The sequence below is a fragment of the Cheilinus undulatus genome, linkage group 19 (genome assembly GCF_018320785.1).
Source record: "Cheilinus undulatus linkage group 19, ASM1832078v1, whole genome shotgun sequence".
Lineage (NCBI taxonomy): Eukaryota > Metazoa > Chordata > Actinopteri > Labriformes > Labridae > Cheilinus > Cheilinus undulatus.
Genome location: NC_054883.1, coordinates 41,171,013 through 41,190,915, shown reverse-complemented (window position 1 = coordinate 41,190,915; position 19,903 = coordinate 41,171,013). Strand labels below are relative to the sequence as shown.

Genomic DNA, 19,903 nt, shown 5'->3' with positions numbered 1-19,903 from the left:
CAGCAGCTGAGATGGAGAGACTCTGCAGACAACAAGTGTAGGCCACCAGTGTTTATTTTGCTGACTAATTATTTTCATTATAGTTTTTGTTAACAGCCTTTTTTCCCCTGACAAAAACGAGACAGTAACTGATAAAAACAAGTGCACATGGACAAAAACTAAAATTAGATTAATTATTATTTTAGTCAACAAATAAAAACGAGATGAAAATGTTTGACAGAGACTTTATCCAATCAGACCTAATTTGGTCATGTAGAAAGTAGGGGCGAGTTAGGCATATATCCAACCACAGCTACTTTGGCTGTGTGGAAAGGTGGGATGAGATACGGGGGGATCCCATCACAACTACTTTTACTGCGTGGTGGCGGGGTAAGCTGGGGAGAGATCCAATCAGTCGACCTAATTTACTGTAAATTTCGTTGACTTAAATGTTGGGAAGTTTCGTCTACTACAACTAGACTAAAAACATTTAGATGACTAAATTATGACTAAAACTAAAAGATATTTTTGACAAAAGACTAAAACTAAAACTGAATTTAAAAGCGCTGTCAGAATGAACACTGATGGCCGGGTTCTTCACCAGTCAGAGCTTTATGGGAGAGTGGCAAAGAGAAAAGACACTAGTGAAGAAAACTTAATAAGTCTCCACAAGAGTTCACCAATCTCCACTGTGAAGCATGGTGGTGGCAGCATCATGCTGTGGGGATGCTTGTAGGCAACCAGTGATTAAAGGCTTATAAGGCTAGAGGGTAAAATGCATGCAGCAAAACAGGAAAATCCTGGAGGACAATCATATTCAGTCTGCATGAAAATTATGGCTTAGGAGAGGATTTATTATTCCAGCAAGTCAGTGGCTTGAAGCGTACAGCAAAAGCTGCACAGAAAGGGTTTAAAGCCAACAAGCTGATTGTTCTGGGAGCCCTTAAGGCAATACAGAATTTGTGGCTGGACTTGAAATGGCTGTTCATCCCTGATCCCTGTGCAACCTGACAGAGCTTGAGCAGTTTTGCAAAGATTTGAGTAAAACTGCAGCGTCCAGATGTGAAAGCCTGACTGAGACCTTTCCACTAAATGCTGTGACTGCAGACGAACGTGCATCCAGTAAATACTGCCTGAAGGGTTAAATGTTTTTGAAATCACTTCTTTTACATTACATATTTTTTGTCAAATTGATATTATGTTGTAGAAATCTGTTTTCACTTTGACATGAGTCTTTTTCTGACAAATTATATTGGCCATGATTGATTTATACCAGGGGTGTCAAACTCAGTCACACAAGGGGCCGGATTCTGAATTAAGGTCTGACCAGAGGGCCTAACAGGGTCAACATTTAACTGTCAACCTCATTTTTTGCCACTAATAAATTATGGGGAAAAAAATTAGCAATGATGACAAATGATTTTGAGATTTAAAAAGTCAAACTTACTTGTTCAAAAGGTCAATACACAAAATTAAATGTTAAAAAAATACTTTAAATAGGCATTTATATAAAAAAGGAAAAGTCACAATCATATTTTTAAAGCGTAAATATGGCTTAAAATTGAAAATAGTGCACCTAAAAGGACAAAATATGATATCAAGGCAAAATAATAATGGAAAAGGTTAAAATATTAGATATAAGTCAAAATAATTAGTTGAAAAAGTCAAAATTTGAGATAAAAAGTGAAAATAAAAAATTGACAGTTTAAAATATAAGACAAAAAGTCAAAATCATAAATTGAAAATGGTCAAAATATGAAATGAAAGTCAAATAACAGATTGAAGTCATTAATGTGAAGTGTAAAATTGAAAATATGAAATGAAAACACAAATAAATTTGTTTTCCCTTATTTCTTTTGATCTAGTTATTTTTACTCTTTATTATTATTATTTTCTGATTTTTATGACTGAAGGATATTTGATATTTTCCTTTTTTACACTGGAGGAAGTTTGATACCCCTGATTTATATGATCAATAAAGTGTAAAAACTCCTTCATATAGGCTCTGTATAAAAGCTTTTCCTGCTGTTTCAACTGAGTGATTTCGGATGCTGTCTGAAGTTTCGCACAGGTGCAACAAGGAAAAAAGCCCTGAAATCCATCTGTGTGACTCAAAAATTAGCCTAAAATTTTAGTGTTCACCTACTATTTTATAACCTGACAGATGGATGTGTTTCACACACCCATCTGGTAAACTTCCCATAGACAGCATTTGGGAAAGGGCAGAACCTTTGAATAAAAACTCAGAGGGTGATTGGATGAACGTACCATTTGTCACATCTTTACGAGCTAATTAGAGCAACTAAACACGTGACGTGGCCGTTACTGAGGAGTAAACTCAATAGAGAACTACATAACGGTAACCATGGCGACTGTAGACATGTCAGTACTCAACTTTTGTGGTTTTTGAAAAGAAAACAATTCACTGCTGTTCTTTGTTCTTCTTTTAACGAAGAAATGTCGTCAAGTTCTGGTAAAAACCAGTGAGAAACGTGGAAACGATATCCATCTGCTCTGCAAGGTTACATTTTTTGTGAGTTTTAGCCAAAATGCAATGAAAAAAATGTCAATGCAAGATATCACAAAACTCAGGACAGAAGGCCATGAATTCAAAATGAAAATAACTCCGGTTCCTGTTTGATCCCTCTGCAACAACACTTGAAGTCTTGAAGACACCGTGCCATTTCTTGGTTTTAATGACATAATATTGGAGCAAAACTCCTACACACCGTGATAATTGCATGGATATGTTGACCCTTATGTGCAATTAAGAAAGTCTGCAAGTTTTAATGAATTTGTTCTTCTTTTATGCACCTATCTCAAGATACAGACAGTTTTTGAAGGCCTTGCAGTTAAGCAAAAGTCTACCGGGGTTATTTGTGTAATGAAATTGTGGTTATAGCCACGCAATAGTGAAGCTTGGGTGGAGGGGTTGGATTTCAGATCTTTCCATGGAAACACTGCTGTCCCTATGTATCCTGTGTGGCAAACAGGTTCCTTCTGTGCAACATTACAGGCCTATAAAATATATATCAGAGTGGATCATTAAGTCTGCAATCAGCCCGTTAAGTCTTAGTGTCATTAAACAAGCTGACATCATGGCTCAGAATCCTTTATTTAATGTGCTTTAATAGAGTATTGATAGGCAAACTTCACATTTCTTCAAGCAGTGAAGACAGTGCATTCTTTAATGTATTGAGAAGCTGTTATCATGTATCGATCCCACGGCTCCCTTTTTAATCTATGCAGGCCATAAAGTAAATGTAGGTAAGAGCCCTGAGGGAAATTTGAATGGCTTTGGAGTTATGAGACATTTTAGAAACTGTGTAGCCTCTAGTTCATAGCAGAACAAAACATCTCTCATGGTCCTTTCATTTATTGTTTGTTTGCACACATGCCTCTCAGGGACAGAGCTGTTAATAATAGGTCCAAAGTGTGGTAATGAGAGAGTGGGTGCAACAAATCAGCAAAATAGTTTGATTCTGCAGCCGTGGCTTTGGATCTGAAACAAGAACCTTCATTCTGATATATACATTATGCATTTTTGCTGCTTCAAGCTGAATAGGGAGCTGCTTTAAACAAAATCAATGAAATAAAGGCCAGGATAAACATAATGCATCAATCATATGGTTTACTGTAATATCAGAGCTTGGATTTTAAGGCATTATTTTGGCTTTAGGGCCACCTACATCATTTCACCAACAAAATCCTCAAGACAGTTGCAGATCCAAAAAAATCCTTCCTGAAAAGGTTCGACTTTCACTACATCTCCAAATGCAAAATGACAAAAATCATCTATGCATCACTAGACATGTTTCTGCCACTGACTGGACTTTTGCAACACTGGTTTAAATGCATGTATTGTGTTGTAGTGCACACATGATACAGCCATTAGCATAACGGAGTGATGTGTGACAAACAACAGCTCAGTCTGAGTGCAGTCACTGTCTTAGTTTCACTCCAACTCTAACCCCCAATTTCCACATGCGCGCCAGCAAATCGTACTGCGGAACACTTCGCTCCCTCTAGTCTATCAGAGCATTTCTATAGCCGGCACTCCAGACCGGCAGTGGTGCGTGCCTGGACCGACACTTCGCTCTGCTTCATTTCAGATACGCTGCAGGTCAATTTCAGCGCCGGCCGCTGCCAAACCTCGTAAATTCACTGGGAAAGCATCAACCATGGAAGTCACAAGCGTGGAACATCCGGTTCTTTCAAAATAAAACACAATGCACGGACTCCCGATCATAAACCATCTCTATATTAACATTACGTCTCATCCTGCAGTGAGGTCAAAGGGTCACCGAGAGGTCAGAGGGTCACAGAGCTACAACGGCGCCATTGACGAGGAAAAGTTAACTTTTGGGGATATTTAGCCAAAGAATTTTGCATAATACCACAGATCCTTTAAGCAAACATTAACCTTTTAACTTCCTAATGTACTCACTCAATGGAGGAAGCAACAATATCATGGACTTATACTGGACAGGATGATAAATTAACCCCAAAATGTTAAATAGTCCGCTGTTGACATACTATTCCTTCTGGAACTTGCAGTTCTCCCGTGATCTCTTCCCGCTGATCAGAACTGCGCACCGCAGCGCTGTACTCTAGACTCGCTTCCAGTGGGCGAGGTCGCTTTCCTTCGGTCGCAGCAAACCCGCGGTGCTTCGGTGCGCGTCTGAGTGATTAATGTGAAGCACAGTGATAGATTAAAATCTGTTCTCTTCTCTCTAAGTTTGATGTCTGTAATAACATTAACATGAAGCCAGCCTAGCTGTGGCTTTAGCACAAGCTAAGCATAAGACCACTTATTTTTGGCGTAGCATAATGATCGGCTGTGATGATGTGTTGCATTATTGGCTGGAAGCTTACGCGTCAGGATGGCAAACCTGTTAGCTTTCCACAATCTTACTTTGAATGCAAACTTTAGCGTTGTAACAGGAGAAGCAGGTATCTACCTAATATGCAATGCGGTGTGTCCACTGTGTTTTGATGTCATTGGAAGGAGCAGACCCCTGGACATATCTGGTACCTACACACCATCACAATAACAGTATGTAGTTGTTGTTTTACTCGAGTGCTATTATTGTGAAAGCCCACACCAGAAAATGTGATGTTTTCAGTAGCAGCTTAATGAAGCCATAGAGAAATGAAAATTAGAAGTGCAGTGAAAACAGACAGACTTACAATAAACTAGAAAAGCACTTGGAGAGCGCAGACCTCCACCATTAGCCCTATCTCCCAATAGTACAGAATCCTTTCAAAAATCTTTAGTATGACCCAAACTTTGTGATGGGAGTAAATTAAGTCATCTAATTTGCATATTCTGACATCACCAGGCAGCCTTCACCACCATTGGCTGTGCTTTTTCTCCCATGGCTTCTACTCTAGGCTTCTACCATGTGTCTACCTCCACGGTGTTTGTCATTCCTGATCTCCGTCACTATTCGCGGTGTTTTGACCCCCCCCAAGATCCCCCCAAGATCCCCCCACCACGGCATTCACTGATTACTCCCTCCCCGATGGGGTGCAAGTACGGTGAGGCAAAGCATTGGTTTGGCTACAGGTGGACTGTCATGGTGGACACATTGCCTGCCGGTGCCAACAGATGCACTGACAGTCTCACCCATGGTCTCACCAGACGACTGGAAGTCATGGCAGAGGGTGAATATTCCTCTATTCCTCCCAGCATTGTGAGTATTCTCGCTACAATTTGCTGTCTTTCTTTCTGTTTTACTCCGACTCGTCTCCTCGACCGGGTGTGCCTCTTTCAAACTCTATAAACTCCAAAACTTTGAATAGAAACACACCAAAAATGCTGCTGGGATTGAAGTTACTCATGTCCGCCATCTCCTGGTGTAAAGTGGTAACAGCGTAGACCTCCACCATTAGCCCTATCTCCCAATAGGACAGAATCCTTTAAAAAATTCCTGGATCCAGATGATGATCCAGATCACTCCCAAAATCTAATCAGTTCTTCCGTATGCCATTTCTGACATTTCCTGAAAATTTCATGAAAATCCGTCCACAACTTTTTGAGTTATGTTGCTAACAAACGAACAAACAAACAAACCCTCCTGATTACATAACCTTCTTGGCGGAGGTAAAAACAGGCATTTTATATTGCATAAGTATCTAATTGCATAATAGTCAGTGGCAGCTGGTTGCATTTTTATTCAGTGGGGCTTCAAACCCAATTCCAAAAAAGTTGGGGCACCTTGTGAAATCTAAATAAAAATAATACATCTGAAAAATTAGGGACGGGGCAACAAAAGCCTAGAAAACTGCATGACAGCAATAAAAAACTGCTGGAGGAGCATTTTGCAACTCATCATGTTAATTGGCAACATGTCAGCTACATGACTGGGTATAAAAGTAACATTTTAGAGCGGCAGGGGCTCAGGAGGTCTTAAAGAAATCACTGTCTGTCAACACAGTTGGCCGTTCTATCCACAAATGCAAGCTCAAACTACATCATGCAAAGAAGAAGCCATGTGTGAACATGATCCAGAAACCCCACAGTCTTCTCTGGGCCAATTTAAAATGGACTGAATCAGAATTGAAAACTGTTCTGTGGTCAGATTAATCGAAATTAGAAATTCTATTTGGAAACGACGTATTCCCTGTCCTGCAGACTAAAGGGGAGATGGACCATCCAGCTGGGACTGAGGCCAAATGGAGAACTGTTCTGTGATCAAATGAATCTCCCCCAAGAGGTCAGGGCCCCCGCTTTGAAAAACTTGTTTAGCCCTTGAATGGCTTGATTTTGGATCCAGTTGTCCTTACTGTAAGGTACTTATTTTGTTCCTTGGGAGGGTTTTTTACTGCTCTTTTGAACAAAGCCGGTAAAAGCATGTTGTTGACTGAATAAACAGGACTTTTGTGGCCCTTTCATCCGTTTATACCGCCACTTTTAGGAGGCTTCAGTACACTACAGAGCTAAATAGACTGACCAACAGTTAAACCAGCTAAATAGGATCAATATCATACCAGTAATGTTTAGGATCAGCTGATCTCAACTGTAGATTGTTGGTAGCAAAAAGCACCACTGCAGCATAGACAGTTTTTAAAAACTTTTTCAGTGTGTTTTTCAGGTTTTCTTCCTGTTTCTCTCTGCAGATGACAGCACAAACATTCATTCAACCCATTAAAACCAAACCCTTTATAATGCAGATTTTAGTAATATCTAGGGAAGTTAGTATATTTATTTTAACTTAGCATCTTTCCCAGAGCAACATCACAAAGTGCTAAAGCATCACAAAAATAACCCAAAAGAGAAACTTCCTTAAAGACGGAAACATCGATTCAAACATTTCAGATCTGGCCTCCAGCTCCCTGATTCCCAGCATCCCAACACATCCCAACACATCCCAACACATCCCGACACATCCCGACACATCCTGACACATGAACATGTCTGAACGCCTCTTGTCGAGAGGTGTACGAGCTGCCGGACATCCCTCCTGCTAAGCATTATGATAGCTTCTATTAAGTCCTGCGGTGTTGTTTCTCCCCTCCAGGCAGGTTCCCCGTTATCTGGGCAGAGCCAGGGCTGCTCCAGAGACTTAGGAGGAAATATGATAGCAGCTGAATGGATATACCTCTGCTAGCATGAATAAAACATCACGTAGGAGTAGCGTGTACACACTGAGCATGTGCTTAACTATCAGATGTTTGTGCATGAGTCTGGATGTGGGTGAAGCAACAGTTTAGGCCACAGACGGCCAACATAGATGTGTGTTTGTCGTTTTTATTGGATAGAGCATGATATGAGCCTAGAAACATACGTGATAAACAAACTGTCAGTGGTAAAACAAAGCATGGAATAAAAGCCACAGAAAATCAGAGCTCCGGCTCACATTTTTGATTTCCTTCCCTTTCCGACATTGTAAGATGCTGGCTGGAGTCTTAAAGAGAGGTTTGAAGTTGCATAAGTAGTAGCAGCAAAGCTTTAGTGGATTTATCGTCCCTCTTGTTCCATAAAAGCACAAAATGACTCTGAAAGTTTTGTGATAATTTTGCTTTATGACTTGAAGTGAAGATGTTGGCAGCTACAGTCAATCTGAGGTTTTACCTCAGAAGTCTTTAGATATTTCTGACTGAACAGCGAGTGTCTCTCAATCCCACTTTAGCCCACTGTTTAATCCATCGCTCATGTAAAAGTCATAGTAGAGAAGGGTTTGGTTTAAGAGCATTAGAGAGAAATGACTTACATTTTATACATTTAACAAATTCATGCTTATTTTTGTGCTTTCTATAAGAACTTTTCACCTTAAGTGACTGATCAAAAGTGCTGTATTTGGATTTTTTTTTTAACAGAGATCAGCAATCTTTAAGCAATATACAGAGCTTAACAAATGTATTAGAGCACCTGTCATATCTGTCTCAGAGACCATCCAGCATCATGAAGTGCTTTAATGCGGACTCTTTCATTTTCAGTCAGCTCTACACATTTTACCATTTTGAACAGGAATGAGAAATTTCCACTAAACCACTAAAACTCATTTTTTCTGTTCAGGAATGACAGTAAATAACTATAATTTGACATATTAATGAAGAAATATTAATGTGCTTTACTATTTTTCAGGGCTTTTTTGTAAATCAGCACATTTGAAAATTCATGGATAACAATACTAATTCTATTTTAGCATTAAAAATATCATTTGGGTTAAAGAGCTTCTACATATTGGTGTATTAACCATTGCAGAAACATCAAAAATGATTTTGGTAATTACCAATGCTGTTAATTTAGGGCAGCTGTGGCAGAAACCTGACTGTGGTTAGGGTTAGGGTGGTCTCATACATTTGTTAAGCACTGTATATAACTGTAGGAATGCGGTTCAGGGCTGGGCAATTAATTGCAAATGAGATTAAATCACAATATAGCCTGCTGCAATTTTCCAATCGCAGAAGGTGCAATAGTTCTTCAACCTGAAATTTGTAACAAAATACCAGTTTAAAAGGTTTTTTTGCTGCAGAGACATTATGCATTAAATATCATGCAGTCAGTAGAGTGGCATATTTTTAGAAGAGTGTACAAAAAACTCTTATATTCTTGATTTTTTGTATGTTTTTTCTTGTTAAATATGAGAATTATATTAAAATCATCACTCCTTTTAATGCAACATGTCATATTCTATCTGCAAAATGAGTCAAAATCCTCACAATTAGATATGTTTTTCAAAATTGTCCAGCTCTAGTTTAGTCTAATATTGTGTTGGTTATAGTGCAGAATGAAATATTATTGCTTTTTTTTGTTGGAAAAAATATGAGATCAGGAACTTAAGAAATAATCGCGTATTAAATCCCAATTGCAATATAAGGTAAAAAGATCGCGGGGGGGGGGGGGGGGGGGGGGATGACCCAGGCCCACAATAGGGGGCCTTTGGAGCCTGCAATGAAAAGTGTTTTATTTATTCTTATTATTAAATAGTGTCATTATTGAATCAGAAGCAACAGACAGAAATTGTTTCCAAATAAAAAATGTTAAATAATGCAAGTAAATTAATTCAAACATTGTAAAAAATATTGCTCATAAATCCAGAAATGATGGTTCAAAAATACACATAAATGCAGAGATATTTGAAAAAATGATGAAAATTTGTTGCTTGGCTAGCCAGTTAAGGGGGGGTCCTGTGTAATATTCTTTCTGGGGGCCCAGAATCCTTAGCTACGCCCCTGCTCAGTAAGACTTTTATGCCCATTTTTCTCACTTACTCATTTTTTGCCTCTTTTTGACCACCTGTAACTCTTTGTGACTTTGCACCCAATTTTTTCACCTGGCTCTCTCCATTGTATGTCTGTTTTGCCCCTTTTGCCCCATTTTCTGCCACTTTTTTGCCACTTTAAACCATTTTTGCCACTTTTTACCATTTCGATTGCGGCTCTTGCAAAGGCATTTTTCAACAGTTTGGCTCTTTGGTTGAGCAGGGTAGAGTAACGCTGAAGTACACCATAACAAAACAAACAAGTTGTTCTACTTGTTTTAACTTTAGAGTTCGTTTACAGGCTGCCTTGAATTGGAAGTTGCCTGACCTTTAGATGATAAGGTGAAATGGCATTTATATATTGTTAAAGTGAAACAGCTTCCCTAGAAATGTGGTTTAGTTCTGATAAAACCGTCATTATATAACATCCGTACTAAATGCTACACCAGCAGCAGCCATTTCTTTCAGCTTACAGTAAAATCAAACCATGTCTTGTAGCTACTACCTTGTTCTCCTAAAAAGATGCTGATTGGTCCATTTCCTTCTCAGATGTGGCACAAATGTCTCAGATTGGAACTTTGCAGGATGGATCTGCCTGATGACGGACATAGAATCTGCTTTGCAGAGTAACTCAGATGTGGCCTTAGTTGTCATCATTATGACAGAACACATGGGATTATATGATCAATTTCTCTGAGTTCTAAAGCTTTACATCTGCCAGATTGGGCCTTAATCGTGGTTCTCAACTGGTGGATTGGACCCAAAAGTGGGTCATGAATATGTGGCATAAAGTCTATGATTGACAGAAGCCCAAAGTGGACACTGATCCTTGCATATTACTCTATTATACTGTGATAGAGAGTCAATTCTGCTTGTTTTTGGCTAGTTATATCATTATCTTTGGATATCAAAGCTTGTTTTACAATGATAAAGTGTTCATTTACATGTTCTCACAGTTAAAGGAGTAAAATGTAATCACACTTTCCCCTTCTAGGGACCAAACTGCAGCATTTTTTATTAAATAAATGAAAGTGGCTGAGTTTGTTTTGGTCATAATGTCCCATTAAGGAGAAGGTAGTGGGAGACCAGTTGCTTATAAACTGTAGTCTGACCTCAGTGAGACAGCAGCATCTTCTCTGACCCCTCATCACTGTCTGGTGTCGGCTACACCCACCCTGCTGTTCCAGCACTAACAAACAGGACTAGCCATTACAGACTCACTGAACATCCTGCAGAATGTAGAGGACCTCAGCCTCTTCAGGAACTCCACACAGCTCAGGCCCTCCTTATAGTTGGCTTCTGTGTCAGTCCAGTTTATCATACTTGTAACCCTCCACAGCGCCCACACCTGTCTCCTGGGTGGAAACATGGTCTCCCAGTGAAGCTTTTCTCCTTCTCCACACTCTAACAGAGAGACAGCTTACCTTTGGCATGACTGGTTCTACAGAAAGCAGTGAAAAGAGCTTTACTGTCCCTTTTCTGAGCAGTTAATTTGATAAGTGAGGGGATATCACACTTCATATTCTGCACAATTAAGCTCCTATCTGGAGAACAGGGTCAGACTGAATGACTTTCCACTGTCTGTTATAGGGAGGCTTTGAGTTATAGTGTATCACTTAAATGAGCTGCCTGAGCCAACACACTCGGACCTGATAGTTCTTTCAGAGGAAAAAAACATTCATTTTACTTTTATTACATTAAAATTTGGAGTTTAGTAACACTTTGCAACTTCATAAAATACAAATAAAGACATTCAGGGAAGGTAGAAAGCTTGGATTATTTACAAAAATTCAATGAATATTAAAAAGTGTGGATATTACTTATTCTCTTTCACAGCTGGTTATATCCAACATGTCTATTTAAAAGAAGGAATCAAACCTGGCTCTTACAAGGTCAGATTAAATGCTTGTCATGCCTTGGGGGCTTTTATTGTGAACCTACATGAGGTTAGGTATTTCAGAAGCTCCTCTAAAACAGCAGAAACCCGCTGCCCAGAGAAGCACGCGGCTCTTCTGCCCCTCCCAAGTGGCTCTCTGCAGCTGTGGCAAATTTTTTCAACATTAAATAATTCTTTTTTTGTAATGCTATATTGAGATAGTTTTGTATATTTTATCCATAAAATGTGTAGCTCTTTCATTCACCCTTAACTTTATTTTTACAGATAGGCCTATTTTATCAACTTAAATGTGCGTCATATCATGCCTCTATGGCACAGCACATACTGGCGCTTTCCTGTCTTGGGAGCAAAGGTCGGGACACGGTTTTGTCACAAATGACACCTAAAGCGGGAGTTCTGTGCTCATCACAAGAGTTAAGTTTGAAATTTCTTAAACCTGCTTTAGCAGCAAGAGGGAAGGTGGGAAGGTGAAAATGAACATCAACTTTGATATGTTTCATACTAAGCCGGTGCGTCCGTCGGACTAAAGTAGTGTCAGCGGAGAATGTGAGCGGTGATAACATTAAAACAGCCTGATAAACATATACAAGTTCACACTAAGCAGCATCAGTCAGGTAAAGAAAGAAAGGACAGAGGCCAAGGGATCAATAGGGGGCTGTTTGAGCAAAATAAACAGGTAAGCTCATGTTTTATTGTTATTCTCTACTCTGCTGCTGTGAAGTCAATATTATCATTCAGAAGGCTGATACAATTGATGGTGATTTACTTATTTCTGGCGTGTATGAATGGAAGGGCCAGTGTCCCAGTGCGCATTTGCGCTCTAAAAGATGAGATCGTTGAGGTAAACTATCACATGCGTTAATGTGGCACTGTCCATGGTGCTGACATGTGTCATTAATATAATATGGCGCTGTCCATGGTGCTGGAATGTGTCACTCATATAATGTGGCGCTGTCCATGGTGCTGACATGTGTCACTCACAGAGAGGGAGAAAGAATGTAAACAGCTGATTTTACTCTCTTGTGGATATTTGGAGCGATGATCGTGATTGCTCCGGTTTGTCCTTCTGACTGTATTGTTGATGAAATCTGTGACCCAGTGGTCATGGATGCTGTTGTTTATTGATCACGCCAAAACAGTATTTCCTACTGCATTCCTGTTTGTGATGTAGACAAAAACACAGCAGCATAGAGAGAGGAGATGAAGTGGAGCTTTCATCCATAGGTGAACAGTTGGCTACTACAGTATCCTGCATTAACGCTGTCTGACAGCAGGTATAAGGAGTGTGTTTTAAAGAAATGAAGAAGTAATGATAATGATTATATCAGTATCATTAAGGATTAAAAATAATCACTGGCTGATAGTAGCACTTATAGATAAAAATAAAAATATGTACACAGTTGTTTCTATTGTAGTTCTAAATCCATAAATGCATCAAAATGAAAATTATGATTAAAATGCAAAGAAAGAATAAAATAACTAAGTGGAAAGTTTTCAGTGAGATCAAACATATCAGTTGATGGCCTCATACCTTTGCTCAATCAGCTATGTTGATAGACAAAGACTAAGGCTGACTGCCTCACCTTCATTGGAAGGTTTAAATGTGTTTTGCAGCTCTTCAAAGATTTTCTGGAAGGGGGTGCGACCAAAAATGGCTCTTCAACCAAAAAGCTTCCTGACCCCTGGCCTAAAAGCTACAGAAAATTATTAGATGAGGAATAGTCAAGGAAAAATATCTAAAGTTTCTGGCTTTCTGCTGGGTAGCTCGCACTCCTGAGAGACTAAACTCAGGGAGACAAAGTGACTGGATAGTGGCAGATAGAATAAAATACCTCCCATGGTCATGCTCTCTTCAAAGTCCACATGATTTAGTCATGTTTGCAGCTCATGCAGCACACCAATATTCTGAGGTCAGCGCTGCTTCTTGGAGGATTAATTCACTCTCAGTTCTTTCATTTGCTCTGTTCAAGTCTTTCAGAATCTGATACTACAAATCCAGGAGTATCTATGAGTGCTGGGCCTGCAGAAGCAGATTTACAGAAGGGCATGTAAGTGCAGTGTGGGAATATGATAAAAAAATGTGGTAATTCTACTTTTTTTAATCAGAAAAGATGTTGGTAATTGATTTTGCCCCAAGGCCAACACTTTCATTAAATTTGGATCCTTTATATGCAGGAGATTCTTTTTCTCCTAGCCAAACATAAAAATATAACATATCGGAAAAAAGGTCAGGGACAGTACAGGAAAGTTCATAAAGGGTTTTGCTCTCCGGTGGGTTGCTTTTACTCCTTAAAGACTAAACTCAGGGACACACAACATACAAAAGACAAAATACATCCAGTATCCATGCTCTCCTCAAAGTCTGTATGACTAAAGTATGTTTACAGTCCATGCAGCACACCGATAATCTGAGCTTAAATCTGCCTCTTGAAGGATCAATCCACTCTCAGTGGCTCTATTCATGCCCTGCACAGATGCAACAAATCCAGGAGTGTAGGGCCTGCAGAAGCTGATTTACAGACACAGCGAGGGCACTTATGTACAGCATATGGATATAAACTCGCAAAATGTTGTTATCTTACTAATTCAACCAGAAAGATGTTGACATAAATGATTTTGTCCTTTAAATGTACTTCATCACATGTCTGATTCTTTTAAAATTGCCTAAAAGGTAAAGTTCAGGAACATTGCAAGGCCTGCAGAAGCAGACCACCAGAAATAAAAAAGGCTTTTAAATGTAGAGTTCTACTCTGCATGTTGAACTATAATTGTGTAAAATGTGGTTATCCTTCTTATTCAATCAGAAGTTGTATTATTATTATTATTATTATTATTATTATTATTATCAATTCCCCACCATGTAGACATAAATTTAATTTTGATACCTTCCGTGCAAGAGACTCTTAGACTCCTTCAAAACTGGTAAAAAAAAAAAACAAAAAAAAAAAAAGATGTGGAAATTATTTAGTGAATTTCTGTAACAGTACAGAAAAGTTAAGAAAGGTTTTTGCCCTCTGTTGTGTAGCTTTGACTCCTGGGAGACAAAACTCTGGGACATGCATCAAACAGAAGAAAATACCTGCAGCAGCTACGCTCTCTTCAAAGTATTTATGATTATGTCATGTTCACAGCTTGTCCAGGACACAACTATTCTGAGGTCAACACAGATTAATTCAATCTCAGTCTGGTCAGTGGCTCTGACAATCAGTTGCCACATACAGGAGTATTCAGGGGTAAAGGGACTGCAGAAGCCAACTTGCAGAGTAAAGACAGAACTTTAGTGGAGCATTGTACTTTCTGTGAGGAAACATAAACATGCAAAATGTGGTTTTTGCATGTTTTTTTTTTTTTTTAACCAGACAACATTTTTCTTTATTTTGACCCTGTAAGTAGACATATGCTTTATGTTTGGATATCTAACATGCAGTGGATGGCTACACTGCACATGTTGAACTATTTCAGATTTGGTTAAAAAGTACATCAAAATTATTCAGTGACATTCAGAACCAGTCCAGACAAGACCAGTCTGAACTTGGTGCTTGTTTGGGTTGCTTGAATTCTTAGGAGACTGAACTCGGGGACACACAACATACAGAATAAAAAGTCCCACTGTAGCTACGCTCTCTTCAAAGTCTACATGACACAGTCATGTTTGCAGCTCCTGCACCCCACCAATCATCTGAGGTCTTTTGCAGGACTAAGTCACCATTTATGAGCGCAGGCCTGCTGAAGATTTGCAGACATAAGAAAGGACACTTAAGTGCAGCATTCTTCTTGGCATGTGGAATACAACTGTGCAAATTTGGTTATTCTATATATTTGACTAAAAAAAAAAAACTTTGCCCATTAAAGTTAGTGAATGCATTGAGTTTCAGTAGATACTTTACATTCTCTTAACAGTCCAGAAGAGTCTAAGAGTCTGCGTCCTAGAGTTTAGTCTAAGAGACTAAACTCTAGGTACACAGAATACAATACCTCCAGTATACATACGCTCCTTAAAGTCTACAAGTTTCAGTCATGAAGTCATGTTTGCAGCCTGTGCAACACACCACTAATCTCGGGTTACACCTTCCTTTTGAAGGATTAATTCACTTTCAGTCTAGTCAGTGGCTCCATTCATGTCCTCCACAATCTGAAGCTCCAAATGCAGAGTATTTTGAGTGCAGGGCCTGTTTAAGCTTGAGCAGAATGTCTGCAGAAATAATGAGGGCATTTTAGCACAGCATGTGGCCATCTATCTATTTAACCAAAAATATGTTATCTTAGTTGACTCACTCTCTTTGAGTTAGTGAATGCATAGAATTTGGATAGATACCTTACAAGCAGGAGATGGTTAAACTGTTCATGTTACACTCCTTGAAAATAGGCAACAAGTGAGTTGAAATGTATAAAGTGAAGTTCAGGGACAGTCCAGAAGAGTCAAGTAAGGTTTCTGGCTCTCTGATGGGTAGCCATAACTCCTGAGAGACTAAACTCAGGGACACACAGTGCACATGGAATAAAACACCTCCAGTAGCCATGCTGTCTTTAAAGCTCATATGGTCCAGTCATATTTTCAGCTTATACAACACACCAATAATGTGAGGTACTGCATGTTTCCTCTTGCAGGAATTGTTCACTTTCAGTCCTGTCAGTGGCTGAATTCATGTCTTTCAGTATTTCATACTGCAAATCCAGCAGCATTTATGAGTGAGGGTCTAAAGAAATTGATTTGCAGATGAAATATGTGCTGATACTGAATGTTTTGTTTTTGTTTTCTTTTATTGAATTTGCCTCTTAAATTCAAAATATGCATTGAGTTTGAATAACAAACATGCAGGGAATTGTTATTGTGCATGTGTATAACTCATTGAAATAGACAAAAATTATGTTTTGAAGTTGAGGAACAGTCCAGAAGAGTCAAGTATGGTTTCTGACCCTCTGGTGGGCAGCTGTAGCCCCTGATAGACTAAATTCAGGGACACACACTGCACACTGAATAAAATAACCCCAGTAGCCATGCTTTAGTCATGTTTGCAGCTTGTGCAACACACAAATAATCTGATCTTAAACCAGCTTCTTGAAGGATTTATTCCACTGTCAGTAGCTCTATTCCTGCCCTGCACAATCTGATGCTACAAATCCAGGAGTGTTTATGAGTGCAGGGCCTGCAGAAGCTGATTTTCAGACAGAAGGAGGGCATTTGAGTGTTACAATGTCATTTAGCAGACGCTTTTCTCCAAAGCAGCATTGTGGAATTATAATCATGCAAATTGTGATTATTCTATCTATTTGACCCCCCTAAAGTGTTATTTGCCCCTTTGAGTTGAAGTAAACATCAGTTAAGATACTATGAATGCAGGAGACTTAAAATGCACAAGTTAAACATCTTGAAATAGGCAAAAAGTGACATAAAATATATTAAGTATAGTCCAGGGACAGTCCAGAAGAGTCAAGTAAGGTTTCTGGCTCTCTGATGGGCAGCTGTAGCCCCTGAGAGACTAAACTTTGGGACACACAGTGCACATGGAATTAAATACCTCCAGTAGCCATGCTGTCTTCAAAGTACATGATCCAATCATGTTTGCAGCTTGTGCAGCACATCCATAATCTGAGGTTAAACCTGCCTCTTGCAGGATTCATTCACTTTCAGTCCTGTCAGTGGCTGTATTCATGTCTTTCAGTACGATTTACTACAAATCCAGGAGTATCTTGGAGTGCAGGCCATGCAGAAGCAGATTTGCAGACATTTAAGTGCAGCATTGTATTTTACATATGAATATAATCATGTGAAATATGATTATCCTGCATGTTAACATGTTTTTAAATTGATTTTGCCTTTTTAAGTCAACATATACATTGTTAAGATACCTTGCATGCTGGCGATTGTCACTATACATGTAAGCAACTTATTCAAATAGACAAAAAGCTCAGAATAAATATTAAGAGAAGTTCAAGAAACAGAAAAGTCAAGTAAGGTTACTGCTGGGTTGCTGTAACTCCTGAGAGGCTACACTCTGGGGCACACAGTGCACATGGAATACAATACCTCCACTATCCATGTTTTAGTCATGTTTGTGCAGCATACAGATAATCTGTGGTTAAACCAGCTTCTTGAAGGATTAATTCCTCTGTCAGTAGCTCTATTCATGCCCTGCACAATCTAATGCTACCAATCCAGGAGTGTTTATGAGTGCAGGGCCTGCAGAACATTTGCAGACGTAAGAAGGGCATTTAAGTGCAGCATTGTAGTTTGCATGTGGAAATAGAATCGTGCAAAATGTGGGTAACCTAATCATTTACCCTACTGAGTAGGAGATGATGTTTCCCTGCCCCTGTAAGTCGACATATGCATTGAGTTTGGATACTTCACATGTAGGAGATCGTTACAGTGCATCCTTCCGAGGGAGCTGAATGCAGCTACTTACATTTATTCCTCAGCTGCGACGGCGTGTAGATTGTTGAACTCAAAAAAGCAAAGACAACACTGCGATCGAGCGACATGTGCGTGATATCCAATCCTTCTTCTTCAAATCTTGATCACGTCTCGTGATTTTTTTTTGTTTCTGGTACGCATCGATCAGATCAGGTAACCTTCAGATAACATTGATAAAGAAAGCCTTCACTAATAAGCAATCTGAGCAGCCTTGCGAAATAACACGTCAGCCACAGGTGCATATTTCTGTCACCTTATTCTTTATTGTAAACACAGAACTTATCCACTCGTGTTATGTATACCTGCAGAAGGGAAAATGTCTGTTCATCCTCGTTGAAACAGAAAACAAAAACGCATTGAACTCCCCCAAGAATCAAAACTCCCCTCGTCCACCCAGCATCATCTAGTCAAAAAACAAAACATCCAAAAATACTTGACACTGCCACCAGCAAAAGTAAATGGAAAAAAAACACAAAAACAACAAACCTGTGCGCTCAGCTGCAAGAAAAGTATCACGTTAAAACGTCTTTGGTTAAAAAGGAGAAAAGAGGAGCAAAGTAAAAGCAAGGGGGCTGGATCGGTGAGAGGATCCACCGAGACATCAAAATCACAAAACTCGAAGGCAACAAACAACACTGCAAAATGCAAACCAAAGCATAGCAACAGCAAAAGTCGACAGAAAACAAAAAAATAATAAAAATGTTTCAAAACCACCAATAAATGTGTGAAAAATCTCAATACTGACAAAAGCTGCTTGGTTTCGACCCTCGAAACAAAACTGCAAGCAAGTCAAGGCTTCTCTCAAGACCGTTCTGGCATTTTTTCTGTCTTTTTTACCCTCTTGGCTCTAACTGCATGCTAAAAACTTGAAGCCAGGATGTGAAAAACGCTCCAAACCACCATGTCAATGCTCAATTCAAACACCAGCAAAAGGAGGAAAAACAAAAAAAGGGGGGCAATTAAAAAGACAAAAAATGCTTACAAAAAAGCCATTGGAAATGTACTCACCGAGCGGGAGTAAAATGTTGCAATAAAAATGTGATATGGCTCAAAATACAGTATGGCGGTGCGAGCCGAAATGCTGTGCCTTTTCTCTAGATCTCAGCCTCCAGTTCTGTCATGTGACTCATTCAGCCCCGACTTCCAGCAATGAGAGACCAGTGTCGAACAGCTGATGCTGAATGCTCTCCTAACGGCTTGGCTCTCTCCAAAAGTAAAAAGAGGTAGTCCTTCTCATCCCACAGTTAGGACTGAGCTGCTTCTCTGTTTTCCCTCCCGTTTTAAAGATGCAGAGCTCGCTCCGGTGTCAGCACATGCACATGCTTTGGTTTCATTCAAGAAGAGGGAGAAGAGGAGGCTTTGGCTCTTAGACACTGACTGCACGTCCCTGTTCTCTTATGAACGATGAGAGCAGAGGCGTGCTGGGTTATTACGGTGGGGGTGGTCAGCGGCATGAACGTGGAACAATGAAGAGGAACACGACTGCATCATGCTGCTCACAGCGCGCGAGGTGAGCGAGTGCAGCACGGCCGGGGACAAACTCATGACACTGCCGTAGAGGATGACACCAGAGCGCTGTCCGCGGTGCTGAAATCAGGAGACTAGCACAGAAAGCTCCAGAATCAGCCTCACTGCAGCGCTGTCCATGGTGCTGAGACTAAATGAGGCAAAGTACTGACACCAGTGATACTCAACGTGTGGCTCTGGAGCCACGTGTGGCATTTTTGTGATGATCTGTGGCTCTTTTATGTCTTAAGTTTAAATATTATTGCCCCGGAAAACCTTAAAAAGGAGAACCTTTTGGCCATTTTCACAATTTTGCCACTTTTCACCCATTTAAGCTATCCTTTGCCATTAAATACCCCTTTCCCCCCTATCTTTTTTGCCCATTTTTGCAAATTC

At 39.6% G+C, this 19,903-nt stretch overlaps 1 protein-coding gene across 1 annotated transcript in view; it reads right to left on the bottom strand.

The window, feature by feature from the left end:
* The window catches only part of LOC121527082 (RNA-binding Raly-like protein), a 237,620-nt gene extending 219,270 nt beyond the window's left edge, over nucleotides 1–18,350 (bottom strand). The window contains exon 1 of the mRNA XM_041813768.1: nucleotides 18,304–18,350. The gene's annotated coding sequence lies outside the window, so the exon portion shown is untranslated. The remainder of the gene's footprint in view (nucleotides 1–18,303) is intronic.
* Nucleotides 18,351–19,903: the final 1,553 nt, after the last annotated feature.